The sequence below is a fragment of the Coenobita brevimanus genome, chromosome 53 (assembly GCF_032717465.1).
Source record: "Coenobita brevimanus isolate Jiangsu-jjx chromosome 53, ASM3271746v2, whole genome shotgun sequence".
NCBI lineage: Eukaryota > Metazoa > Arthropoda > Malacostraca > Decapoda > Coenobitidae > Coenobita > Coenobita brevimanus.
Window position 1 is genome coordinate 42,621,874 of NC_137006.1, and position 15,273 is coordinate 42,637,146.

Here is a 15,273-nt window from a genome sequence, read left to right on the forward strand (position 1 = left end):
GATATCTTTAGGCAGCATGTTATTTCCAATATCATCTTAATTGTACTCTTTTAGGTCAATTTCATCTAACACAGCAACACACACACTTATGATTTCTTAACACAGTATCACCCAGATCCTTGGTATCCTTAGGCAACAAAATTACCACTAGTACCATCTTTATTTTATTTTTTTCGATGCCTTTTTTAGGTAAATATAATCAAGTACTGCAACACCCTCAGTTAAGATTTCTCAGCGTAAAAACATTTTGATTTATGATGTCCTTAGGTAGCAAAATTACTGCCTTCATATTCTATCATTTCTTTTTTATACATTTTTCAACTTTATATTATCAAACACAGCAACACACAGGTTTATGGTATTCTCAGGCATCATCACTTCCTTCAATATCATGCTCATCTCACATCCCTCGGTGCTTCCTTATAGATTTCACCAAACATAACAACGCTCACTTATCTTTTGCCAGCACCGTTATAACCAATATCATCTTCATTTCACCCTTTTCAACGCTTTTTTTTTTTTTTCTCACTGCATCAGCGAAATACGAATTCTTTATGCTTCTGTGAAACTAGTGTGTCATAGGTAAAGAGCAATATCAATAAACAATGAACAGTGATTACGGCATCCTCATCCAGTAATATTAAGTACAGTATGTATTCTTTATTTCGCACCCTTTTTCCTCAACAATATTACCACAGAATAGTTAGTACAATTATAACATCTATCACATGCTGTAACTACTACAGACATCACTTTCCGACACCAACTTTCATCACTTCATTATCCACTATTCGATAGATCCAATTACCGATGCTTCTGATGTAACAGTAGCTCACTATACGGAAAACTATCGGTAAAAATATCCACCAAAGCAGATATTACAACACTACTCAAAAGCACGGCATAAACTAAGGAGAAAAGAGTCACAGGTTCGAATGAAGCTTCACTCGATTTTCATCCGTTCGCACATCTATGACTGAACTTCCCTTACGTTCTCAAAATCATCATCATCATCATCATCATTATCATTATTGTTATTATCTATCTATCTATCTATTGCCAGACGCCTCAATCCCGTTTGGGGTGGCCACAAACAAATCGCCTCCAAGTCGCCCTGTCCCCCGCCATTTCACTACCCTGCTCCCAACTCACACCCCCCTCTCTCATATACCTCTCCACCCCATCCCTCCATCTCATCCTCGGTCTCCCCCTCCCTCTTCCACCCTCCACCTCACTCACATACACTCTCTTCGTCAGTCTTTCACCCTCCATCCTCTCCACATGGCCAAACCACCTCAGTGTGTTCCTCACAACGCTTCCTATCACATCCACATCAACACCACAACGCTCCTTTATATCCTCATTCGTCAGCCTGTCTCTCCACGTGACTCCACAAGCTCCTCTTAAATAACTCATTTCCACTGCTCTCACTCTTGACTTGTGTCCTTCCAACAACGTCCAAGCTTCACTTCCGTACGTTAGAGTTGGTATCACAATACTGTCATGTAGTAACTTTTTTACTTCCATGCTCACTTCCCTGTTTCTTATCACTGCTTTCAAAGAACCAGCAACCTTTCTTCCCTGCTGTACCCTTTCAAGCACTTCACCCTCCAAACCTCCATCCTTACTCATCACACTACCCAAATACTTAAACGTACTTATTATTATTATTATTATCATTATTATTTGTGTTTCCGTTCCCAACACTCAGGGGAACATAGTAACAGACGCCCAGAGATGAGATTAGTGAGGTGGCAGAGGGCAGGTAAGGAGAGGCTGTGTCTTGAGAGAGATTCGTTGGGAAGTCCCTGTTTACGGAGTCGAACCAGTGTCGAATCAATCAAGGTTTCGGGGCACAACACCAACCTCACTACGATAACACGAAGTAATTTAGTTGATTTTATGTTTATTTGCCACTGAGAAGAAACCATAACAGTGTCGGGAGCGATATCACAAGAATTAGTACTATTCAGCAGCTAAGCATGCAATGTTAAATAAGGAGAAAGATTTATGATTAAAGAAAACCAACAATACTTCCACTTGGCTTTATTAGAAAACGGCTGCTTGTTGTGTATGTTCAGGGGTACCTTTACTATTTTGTGGTATGGTCGTCTGCACAGTACAAGCTCTTAATATCATTGTGGAATGCAATGGTATATGTAGAAAACCAATGGCTTTTCTTGCTAATCTAATTTAACCAAATATAAGAACTCGTCCACATCAAAGGCTTGCTGATGAGGGCGGGTGCGGGCAGAGTTTGTACATCACTGTAACCAGTACAAATAGCCCCCTTGGACGCCAGCAGGTGCGGGCAGGGTTACGATGCCGCAGAACTCCCGCCTTGGCACGCTCTTGGTGTGGACGTGACCTAGCTTAACATAGCCTAACCTAACCTTCCAGTATTATTACTCCTGGCGTGGATACCAGGGCAGTTAAAGTTCTTGACACAAACGCAAGCTACGGGATCCAGGAACTGACACCCGGAACAAGACTTGGTGCAGGGAGCATGGACGGCCGTGGGTATGGGATAGGGATGGGGAGCAGCGCCCTGGATCTCAATGATGTCTTTTGATGAGGTGGCGCTGGCTAGTGGCAAAGAGGGCTTGACGGTGTGACTGTGTGCAAATGGTCTCATGGTACTACTGTGACCTAATGGTAGAACGGTAATCTTAGGGCGGTGGTCGGGTGGTAGGATGGTAGTTTGAGGGTTGCGGCTGGAAGGTAGGAGGATAGGTTGAGTTCTGTGGTCGGATGATTGGAGAAGGGTCTGAGTAGGATGAATCAGGTGGCTTTTGGTGATGTGGGAGTGATGATGGAGTGCAGGGGTGAGGGTGCGAGGGTGGCTGTGAGGGTGGACGGGGGCGGGGACGTCGCTACTGGTCTGGGTGTGTGAGTGTTGAGGCAGGACCAGCAGCAAGACCAGTGCCAGGACCAGGACAGCCGGCGAGGGTAGGGACCGTGACCAGGCTGGGGGGGACCTTGACTGCACCTGTAGAAGACACACTCAGGTAAGAACATAGGAAGAAACCACACACACACACACACACACACACACACACACACACACACACACACACACACACACACACAAACATCAGAAACCACACAAATAATAAGAAAAAACCACACACTCATAAAAAAACACAAGAAGAGAGAATAACTGCAATGGACAAGTTACATAAGAATAACTACAATAGACAAAGAAGAGAGGATAACTGCAGTAGGCCAATTGGTTCATCCTTGTGGTTAGACTATGAAATTAAAGCAATAAAAAAACAAAGAGCATGACAATATTTGAAAAGGGAATAACTGCTGGAAACATTATAGGAGGCTCCTTGGATACTGCGACTGGCTTATAGGAGGAAGACAAAGAAGAGGAAGAGAAGGAGGAGAAGAAGAGGAAGCAGGAGGAGGAGGAGGAGAAGAAGAGGAAGGAGGAGGAGGAGGAGGAGAAGAAGAAGAGGAAGGAGGAGGAGGAGGAGAAGAAGAGGAAGGAGGAGGAGGAGGAGGAGGAGGAGGAGGAAGAGCTGAAGAAGAAGAAGAAATAAAAAGAAGAACAAAAAGAAGAAAAAGGAGCAGAGAGAGAGAGAGAGAGAGAGAGAGAGAGAGAAACCGTCGCAGAATAGAAAACCGGACATTGATATTTTTTTTTACAGGCTTGGACGAAAGGAAGGCATACACTAACCTGCAAAAAGAAAACAGAAAATATCGGTAGTAAGTCTGCCTGGCGTGTTAATTCTCTCTATCTACTGCCAGACGCCTCAGTCCCTTAAGGGGTGGCCACAAACAAATCGCCTCCATGTCGCCCTGTCCCCCCCCATTTCACTCCCCTGCTCCCAGTTCACCCCCCCCCTCTCTCATTGCTTTGGCGAATTTTAAACCCAGTACTAACCTAACCTAATCTAATCTAATCTAACTAAAGGCAAAACGAAGCTGGGCCGACTATCTTTGCCATACTCTCTCCAGTCTCAAATATATCAACATGGCCTAAATGATCTCCCACGGCAGTATATAAGAATTGGATGCGGCCTTTCACAAATCTCTCTTTATTGCACCTAGGCGTGAAATTACTATCCCTCCGTCTTCCATGCTGAGCTGTAACGAGAGCTTGACACTACAATTTGGTGCTCGTCACGAAGAAGTGCTAAGGAAAGGATGCCAGGCTGTCGTTCTGTCTTTTTCTGCCACTGTGCTATGGGAGACGGAAAGCAAATGGACGAAAATGCAGGGAGGTTTAAATATAACACTTCTTTTCCACACCGCTGGGAGATTTCTTGTGTATTGCAGGAAGGAAACAGCTTTATCAATGTCTCCCTTGCATCATTTATTCACTTCCCACTTCCTCTGCCCCGCCCACACCAGCAGACAGTGCCTCCCCCCACAACACGAGAGGTAGTTTCTAGAGGAGCGCTGTTTCCCGACTTGCCTGGGACAGTTTAGGTCGTACTCGGTGTTGGCTGTTTAATATACTGCAGGTGGCGAAGGAAGCTCCCTAACACCTCTTCCTCACCGATTTATTTCTGGATACAGCAGGCTGATATCGTCTCGCGCGCTATATATGCAGAGTGTGGTGATGTTAGAATGATTTAAGTAACACGGAAGAGGACAGCAGGGTGTAATAAGCAAAATAAATCGCTGAGGAAGAGGTGTTAGGGAGCTTAACCCACGAGAATAGGAGCCAAAGGATTCACTGTCTCTCATAAGCAAATCACCAAAAATAACACTAAATCCACTCATAAATAACCGATATATATTGCAGAGACGCGAAATAAATAACGTGATTTATAATAGTGTTGGTGACTGTGGACGGGCTGGGAAAGAGACGAGCATTTTGAATATAAGATAATTTTTTACTCAGATTCTTGTCCTGTGCGAGATTTAAAATGAAAAAAAAAAATAAATAAATAAAATAACAAGCCCTTCTCTGGACCTTCCTACTCGGCGGTAATGGAGTTTGGTTGATGATAATAATGATGATGATGATGATATAGGGGAAAGCATCACCTACCACGACTGTGATGATGATGATGATGATGCTATAGGGGAAAGCATCACCTACCACGACTGTGATGATGATGATGATGATGTTGATGATGATGATAAACACACAACACACGACCCACCATAACTGTGATGATGTCAGCTGATGTGTGGACAGAAGGTGACATCAACCACCAGAAGTACACTATCTTGTCTTCACTACGCCACTCTGTTAACAAGGCAATTTGGGGCATTAAACACGAACCACCCTTGCCACTAACCACTGCGATTATACTTAAAACCAAGCTGGGATTTATTAATGTGTGGATTTCAATTACTCTCCTCATTTAATAAACATGAGATGGTTGCACTGGATTTGGTATGAAGCGCAGGCCATGTAAAACCACAATAAATTGCTTCTTTTCAGTAGGGTGATTAGGCTGAACTGATTGGGTTTAATTTGTTAGGTTCAGTTATACCCAGGGACGTGAAGATGTTGGGTGAGAGAGAGAGAGAGAGAGAGAGAGAGAGAGAGAGAGAGAGAGAGGTGGGAGCGAGACAGGTGAGAGTGAGACAGGTGGGAGAGAGACAGGTGGGAGGATGAGTTCTTTGCTTTCTCTAACGTACCGGGCGACACAGAACACATTTTCGGAAAGCAAATAAAAAAAACACTTTCAAGATGGGTTCTGTGGAGCTGATATGTTAAAGAAAATAAAGAAATTCAAGATCTAAACCTGTGACTCTTCCACTCATCATTTCCACGTGTCATATGGATCATCTACAACACCAAGAAAATAATATATAATGTTTGCTAGTCGTTTGCCAGTGAAATGGAGATCAGCTGCAAACATAACACAATGGACGGTAATATTTTCTGGTAATGGCAACCGTAAATTCTCTTTTCTTCTATAGTTATCAAAATTTCGTGTAACTATAGAAACACAAGACACAGCAACGCACAAACACTTCTCGCCTCCACCGCCGCTCAGAAGAAAGTGACCCAGTGTAGCGTTCTAGTCACCTGCATTGCTTTCTCTCAAACCAAACTATCGTACGGTTCTCGCTAACATTTTTGCAATATTCTGCTGTAAATGGTAAGCTCAGCGTGCCAAGAAAATATTATCTTTTATGCAAGGAAGAAGGAACCCAAGGCCAGAAGCCCGCAAAACAGTTCCTTCCAAGATAAAGCAAGGACAGAATAACAGCTAGCGAAATTCAAGATCCGTTCATTTCGAGATGCCAGGACACGCTGCGTTTAAAAGACTGGAGATCATAGGCAGTGGGAATTACAGAGGAAGACAGGTGTGTGACGAGAACGATTGTACTGGTTGCAAATTATCTCGGATGTAGAGTTTGTCAAGTGAGTGAGAGGGTCGTTGGCAGGCTAACGGTAAAGAGGTCACGCTCTGAACTCAAGCAAATGCGACGGCTGGAAAATACAACGAAAACTGAAATGGCCTAATGTATTTTGTATTCATATATAAGTACACTGGTTGCATTTGTTGTTTGAGTTAATGATGGAGCGTAACGATGTCAAATAGCGAGGAAATGTGTAAATATAGACTGTCGCCGAGAGAGAGAGAGAGAGAGAGAGAGAGAGAGAGAGAGAGAACCATGCTAACCTCCACGCGGAAATATAATACAGGTCAGCACATCTTTACAAAAAATAATCAGCCATAAAGGGTACTAAAGAGGAAGCAAGGAATTCCACTAGATTAAACGCCTTAGAGTGGAGTGAATGGAGTTTTTTTTTTACGTACCTTGACTGCCAGACGACTCACTTTAGATAAAACTCCTTGATGGCGAGAAGCTTATCAGTTTAAAGACGTTCTCGTGCTGGGGTAATATCTTCAATCCTAGGGCGCCATCTTGAGTTTGAGCTTATTGTGTACTGAGGATTATTATCTGGTATCCTTCCTGCGTCTGTCCCTCACCCACTCACTCCCTCTTAGTCTTCAGCATCTTAGAAGGCGATAATCAACTCCTCAGCTGGATAATAACGTCTGGAGATGGGGGAATAAAACACTGAAGATTTCCATAAGTTTTAGTACTCATCCTATCACCATGGAAAAAAAAAAAAAAAAGCGAAGAGAAATGGAAAGAAAACGAAAAGATTTCATTATTGCTTCCCGTAAGAACTTTTATAAATACAGCATCGTGTATGAAATTAGTTGAGATTCTTTATAAATATTGGACGTACATTAAGTGGTACAGAAGGCCTCGTAGTTCCTTTTCCTTAGCGATTTATTTTTGGATATGGCTAAAACGCTACCCAACCCCACGACACTGACCGTAAGGCACAGATGAAAATACACTTAATTCTCCACCCTCTTCAAAGTCACTGATAATTACGTGCATGCAGGTGAATCAACTTACAGGCAATTAAACACCCTAATAGTTAAAGCCTTCAGAGAGCGCATACCTCCGCCAAGACAACACCATAACCCTTTTTCATAATTTTCATGACCTTGACCTTCCTCGTCCAAACTTGAATCACTTGTTCCTCAGATGGTCCTTGGTTATAATTCGAAGTCTGGTGCGTTTCCAAAGATAATTTTTCTGATTAAACTGCTAACAGACAGACAGACAAGGAAATAAATCAAGCAAAAAACACTACTTTATGACAAGCAAAAGACAAAAACATTCCTCCCAGACAAGCAAATAAACCAAGACAAAAACATTACTCCCAGACAAGCAAAACACAAAAACATTACCCCCAGACAAGCAAATAAACCAAGACAATAACGTTACTCCCAGACAAGCAAATAAATCAAGACAAACGCTTTACTCCTACATAAGCAAAAGACAAAAACACTACTGCCAGAAAGCAAAATAAACCAAGCAAAAATATTACCCCCAGACAAGCAATAAATCAAGACAAACCATTGCTCCTACATAAGCAAAAGACAAAAACATTACTCCCAGACAAGCAAATAAATCAAGCCAAATATATTACTCCCAGACAAGCAAATAAATCATAGGTTAAGGAAGCTCCCTAACACCTCTTCCTGAGCGACTTATTATGCTTATTACGCCTTCCTGCTCTTCCTAGGCGATTTATCATGCTTGTTACACCTCCCTGTCCTGAGTTACTTAAATCATTCCCATATCACCAGATAACGTACAAAACATTACCCATCCATATCCAACAATAAATCGGTGAGGAAGGGGTGTTAGGCAGCTTCCTTATATGGGAATACGGGTGAAAGAGCTTGGATTATTTCTGTCACATTCGAGTGGTTAGGAGGCTGGTTACATGCAGACAGACAGACAGATTCAGGACCCGTCTAACTTCCTGACGAGGGCCTGGGACGGGACCTCAAATTTTACCATCCATATCCTGTCGTGACGTAGTTTTTTTTTTTGGGGGGGAAGGAGAGGAAGAAATAGACACAGGAAGACTCTAGACTGTCCTTCCCTTGTTCCTCCTGCAACCCCCCCAGAATAGTTCATGATCATTTCCTTCATGCACGCCATGATTTGTTAGGGTATGAGGTCGGGGCATTTATTGGGGTCAGGAAAAACGGACGCCCCTGCCCTGCACTGTCCCGGGTCACCCATGTGCAAGGTGCCGCACTCGTTAGCCCACTAAAAAGAAAACAGGTGGGTGGCTGCGTCAGGTGGGAGTGACGTGCAGCCATGCCCCCGTATCTGGCCTGGCACAACACTTCCAAGCGGGACACTCAACTACACTTTCCACTTGGTCAAAATTCATACATAGTTCCCACAAACAGTTCGTCCTTTTTAGAGAATAACCATTATAACAATAGGTAATAAATTCAGCTTTTGCTTCTGGTGCTTGGGGGTCGTTCCTCCTCCATTTCCTTGAGCCTTGCCATGTGGAAGGACCCTGTTCCCACCCTAGCAAAGCGCTGTCTATCACAGGTAGGTGGCTGCTTGCTTGTGGTCGATGGGTCTGCTTGGATAGACAGACCGGGGTACAGTGACAACAAGGAAAACAATAACAACAACATTAATGGCAGCCCAAGCTTTCTTTGTGACGGAGGAACAAGTTGTATGATAACTGCTGATTCAAAATTCTCTTTGATAAAAAAAAAATAATACGAGGGAGACGATGGTAAGGGTGTTCGTAAATATCACTTCCTGACGGGGATTGGAGTGGGGCAGCCAAAGATCCTGACACACTCACACACGGCGGGATTCAGGACGTAGCAGGAACGACACGCCTTGACGCATACCATAGATACGACAGTTACGACGCGAGGACTGGTGGTTGGTGCGGGTCTGGGAGTGGTGGCGGGTCGCGCTGAATTGGCCTCGGCGGAAGAGTGGAGTTGAGGGGTGGTGGTGAAGGTGCGGGCGTGTGGGTGGTGAGGCAGGACCAGCAGCGAGACCAGTGCCAGGACCAGGACAGCCGGCGAGGACAGTGACCAGGCTGGGGACTTCACCTGCGGGAGACCAACACAAACATCAACAAACACGAGGGTGCGTTGAAGAAGGTTACTCACTTTGGCTATCAATACTGTCTATCTATTTGTCTGTCTGTCTGTCTATCTATATATCTATCTGTCTGTCTATCTATTTATCTGTCTGTCTGTCTGTCTATCTATGTATCTGTCTGTCTGTCTGTCTGTCTGTCTATGTATCTGTCTGTCTGCCTATCTATAAATTTATTAGTTATTGTGTTCATAACCCCGAATCATATGTTCAAAATGAATTAAGACTTTTAAGGTCCTCTTTGGTTAGGAACAAGAAAATATACAGGACATCCTCGAGCTGAAGGTTTAAATTACCGTACTGTGAAGAGGGGGAGACCGAGGATGAGATGGAGGGCTGGGGTGGGGAGATATATGAGACAGGGGGACATGAGTTGAGAGGGGGCAACCTAATGGCAGAGGACAGGGAGTGACATGGAGGCGGTTTGTCTGTGGCCTCCCCTCACCGAATTAATGAGACTGGAGAGAGAGAGAGAGAGAGAGAGAGAGAGAGAGAGAGAGAGAGAGAGATGTTTCGCTTCCTGAGTAGGCTAAACGTATAGAAAATAATTATGTATTAAACGATTTACAAATATTCTCACACCGATGCAAATGCAGATCTTAATTTGGTGTAATCCTTCCCCCCGTTGCATAAAACCATCTAGTGGAGGCAGAAATTACATAAAAATTCCGGTCTCTGACTCAACGTGTTCACACCAGAGAAGTGCCTAAAGGAGTGTTTGAGAATTGTTTGAAAGGTGTGGCCTCATCTGACCTAAAGAATTTGACGACATATTCTACAAGACAGTATAAGAATTGACCTGCTCTGGCTTAACCCTGGTATCGTAAATCAAGTTCATGAAAGACGCAATCTGTCCTAACCTAATCCTGATATCGTAGAGGTGGCAGAAGATGTTTAGGATAGGATATTTGTATGCGTCTTTGTGCAGGATGCCGTGCGTGGCGTGGTCGTGGGATGTGGTGGGGTGTGTGTGTGGAGGGAAGGGGAAATCATGTGCTTAAACCAGTGTGTTTGTGGCTGTGGCGGCAGTAACACCAGAGAGGAGAGCGACTTGATTCAATCTGGTGCTGTCGGAACTCTGCTGTTGCTCGCTGTCTCCTGCTGTTATCTCCTCCTGCTGTTATTGCTCATTGTCTGCTGCAGCTATTGTTGTCTTTGCTGTTGCCCGTCCTCTGCTGTTGGTGTTATATACTGCTGCTGCTGCTGTTATTGCCCATTGTCTGCTGCTGGTGTTGTATACTGCTGCTGCTGCTGCTGCTGTTATTGCCCATTGTCTGCTGCTGGTGTTGTATACCGCTGCTGCTGCTGCTGCTGTTGCCCGTCGTCTGTTGCTGCCAATCCTCTCGCCTGTCATCTGTTGTTCTCCGCTGTCGGCTGCTTCTGCCTCACTGCGTCACCGTCATGGTAAGTCCATGTTATTACCCGTCCCCGCCAGGAGGGGCTCGGGAACAGGTTTTGTGTTCACTGTTGATTTGTTAGTCTGTCTGTCTGTCTGTCAGTCTGTTAACAATTATTCGCAAAAACTATAGGCGCGATTTTGACTAAAATTACAGGGCTGATAGGCTATGACATTCTGATCACCTGATTAAATTTTGGGCCAAATTGAGCCAAGGCTCAGGCTGTAGGCCCCAAAAATGTAAAGAAAAAAAAAAAAAAAAAAGGTAAGAAATCTTTTTTTCGTCATAATTCCAAATTCATCATATCGACATGAAACCTAAATGTGCAGCTTTGAAATCTGCATCCTATAACATGCCTCATTGCATCAAGGGGGTCACCCCCCGGTTAGCGGTAGGGGGGTCAGTGTCAGAGGGGCGGGCATAAAATTTCAAATGGGCATAAAATCGTCAATTTTCACCCGATTTGCTTCAAATTTGATATGTGACATCTTTGACTAGATACCGTATCTTGTTGTGTTTATACATCATCACTAAACTGACTGCCGGGGACGGGTTTGCTGTGCCTTGGCACCGATTCTTGTTGTATCTTGCGTTCTAGGTCCATGAATAAGGATGCATCCATGGGAGAAGAACAGGAGTGTGGGGGATGACACCTAAGGAGTATAGGCGAAGACGGGCTTATATGCTAGTATTATTCTAGTTATGTGCTAGCCTTATTGTACTGTAGTTGTGAGAGTGGCCCAGTTCCCTCAGGTGAAAATACACCCACCATAGTGTATACCCCCATCCCTCACCCCGGCAAGGTGTGGGGCAGGTGTATCCAAGCCGAGTAGCCTGTGAGGATGCCACCAGAATATTAATGAAAGAAGAACACCTGACGTAAATACTGCTCAGATTTGGCCGAGCTGGGAGATGGAATGGGGAATGAGGAAGCTCCCTAACACCTTTTCCTAAGCGATTCATTTTGTTTATTACACTTCACTGTCCTCTTCTGCGTTACATGAATCCTTCAGATATCGTCATAGTCAGCATAAATAACGCACAGAAGGATATTAACCAGCCACGTCCAAAAACAAATCGCTAAGGAAGAGGTGTCAGGGAGCCCTCTTACCCGACCTGACTACGGGTCCCAGTGCATGTGTGGATAACAGGGTGATGATGATGATGATGACGATGATGGTAATGATGATGATGATGATGATGATGATGATGATAGTGGTGATGATGACATGATGATGGTAGAGATGATGATAGTGATGATGATGGTAGTGGTGGTGATAACGATGATGGTGATAACAGCTGTGGTGATGATGATGATGATGATAATAGTGGTACTAGTGGAGATGATAATGATAGTGATTATGATGATGATGGTAGTGATGTTGATAATCATGATAGTAGTAGTGGCAGTAATGATGATGATGATGATTACGACTAGAGTCATTTTCTCACATATCAGCGGCCCAACCCGGCCCGGCCCGACCGTAACACTTTTGAGAAGCTTATATCTCAGCAACCACAGGGCGGATCACTGGGTGGTTTGCACCGTGTAATAGCCCAATTCTTTATGATTTGCTTTTGACAGGTTTCATGACACCCAGGTGGTGCACGTGGCACGTGGCACGCGCCAAGTGCAGCATGTCGAAAATCTTCAAAAGAGGGCCACAGGCCAGACAGTTTGTCGTAAAAGCATGAAACTATAGGTAGATAGCCATCAATATACTCTAGGCATCCTCGGGGTGTAAGGACACCATTTCAATGCTTTCAGATTAAAATGGCCTCGCTCGTACCTCGCCGACAAAGGCGTTTTACTGGTGATAATGATGATGATGATGATGATGGTGATGATATGATGAGGGTAGTTGTGGTAGTAATGATGAGAGTTTTCCAGGCACATCAGTGAGTGATGACGTGTACTGCACTCCCACAGGTGCGGCCAAAGTCACTGTCCCTACCCTCACCGGTGGTCCTGGTCCTGGCACTGGTCTCGCTGCTGGTCCTGCCTCAGCACACACACACCCAGACCGAGATAGGCTTCGATCCTCCAGAAACGGTCACCACAACAGTCACTTCTCCCGCCTGGGTCTCCACCATAACAGTTGTCATTTCTCAGGAGACGACCAGCATAACTTCCTTCCGTACTGAGACACTCACTTCCACTCGCTATCCCGGCTCTCTCACATGTACAGTGACGAGTACCAGAACAGTTATAACCTCTACGGCGTACGATTCTGTATACGAAACCGCAAGAGTCTCTACCACCAGAACAACGCCCCTCACTACCACAGAAATCCAGGGATCATTTCACACGGTCACACAAACCCTCTTAGATGCTCCATTGACTCTGACAACGACAGTTACACCTCCTCCCACCACCATGTACACAACACTGCCCATCGTGGAAACAGTTATCAAAACACCTTGCCCCTCCACTAGAACAGACACAGTGACAATCAGTACCCATACAACCATCACGGAGACCTATATTCTGACGATGACTATTGCCCACGTCCCCTGTAACCGGCCCTGTCAACCCTGCCATGATGTTGACCACGAGACGTGTGCCTGTGTACCTACGATCGACTGTGTGGTGCCCGTCTAAAGCTGGTGACTCCCTGGGATTTATCTGATGTGTTAGTTGGTCTTCGAGAGAGGTGAAGTCAGTGAATGTGCAGTGAGGCTGGATGAGGAGGAAATGGAAAATGTGAGAACGTTTAAGTACCTGGGTAGTGTGATGAGTAAGGATGGAAGTTTGGAAGGTGAAGTGCTTGAGAAGGTACAGCAAGGAAGAAAGGTTGCTGGTTCCTTGAAAGCAGTGATAAGAAACAGGGAAGTGAGCATGGAAGTGAAAAAGTTGCTACATGACAGTATTGTGATACCAACGCTAAAGTATGGAAGTGAAGCTTGGACCTTGTTTGAGGGACAGGAGTCAAGAGTGAGAGCAGTGGAAATGAATTATTTGAGAGGAGCATGTGGTCACACGGAGAGACAGACTGACAAATGAGGATGTGAAGGAGCGTTGTGGTGTGGATGTGGATGTGCTAGGAAGCGTTAGGAGAAACACACTGAGGTGGTTTGGCCATGTGGAGAGGATGGAGAGTGAGAGATTGACAAGGAGATGGTATGTGAGTGAGGTGGAGGGGGGGAGAGGGAGGAGGAGGCCGAGGTTGAGATGGAGGGATGGAGTGGAGAGGTATATGAGAGAGGAGGGTGTGAGCTGGGAGCAGGGCAGTGAAATGGCGGAGGACAGGGCAACATGGAGGCGATTTGTTTGTGGCCACCCCTTACGGGATTAAGGCGTCTGGCAATAGATAGACAGACAGACTGATAGTTAGTTGGTTTATTGAAGACAAAGTGTGGGCTAATTATTACACACACACACACACACACACACACACACACACACACACACACACACACATAGCATTCACTCTCGTTTGCCGAGGAATGGTGTTGGTAAAATATTAACAGTTGAAATAGAATAGTACATTACAGTATATAAAAGTTACCTATGTCACTGGATGTACTTTCCTGTTTCACTTTCACTGTCACAAATACGTCTATATTTCTTGATGATAAAGATGATTATTTAACCAACCATACGTTTGTGAATATGTATGCACAGGAATAATATAATTTTGATCTGAAGTTTGAATCTGCCTTTTAAATCGAAACCTTAAACATACCTTGTGTTGTCTGTAAATCTTTGACATCATTATCTCCTACGGCATTACCCTAGAATTATTCATTAGGTCAGATAATTGCTTGCTTCTCCTATGGTCATTACGGTCTCTGCCGCCAACCCACACCAAAGTCCTCAGTCCAACAACCACTGACTAGGTCTCTCTAAAATAAGCGCTCCACCCCCCGGCAAAACCCTCTACGGAACCACTCAACTTCGGGTCCTTGGTGCTCTCGTCGTTACAATACCTCACCTACCGCTTCCTCTCACTCCATCTCCGGCTTCACACCCGTCTTATATGCTTAACTGTCCTTCCTGTCGCTAAGAAAGAATTGCTTGCCACTAAACACCTTCAGCAGAGAGGTGTTTTCTGTCACTGTTACCTTTCTGCCATCTGTCTGTATTATTTAAGGAAAAAATGCGTCAGGTAAGAAAAAAAAGAAACAGAGGAACACGAAGGATATTAACTTTGTCACGTTCGGGACAACTCTACTGCGGTGTTAACAGTGTCACCATTACTCTCTCCTCTCTCTCTCTCTCTCTCTCTCACACACACACACACACACACACACACACACACACACACACACACACACACACAGGAGCTTCGGTGTTACGAGAGGATGTGAAAAAAAAAACAAAGATAAATTTCCCCTATTGATACAGAGGCGTTGTAATAACCTGTCTTTGCGCTTCAGCCAGCCTGGACACTGACCCCCCCAACCCCCCTCTCCTATGATGATGATGATGATGATG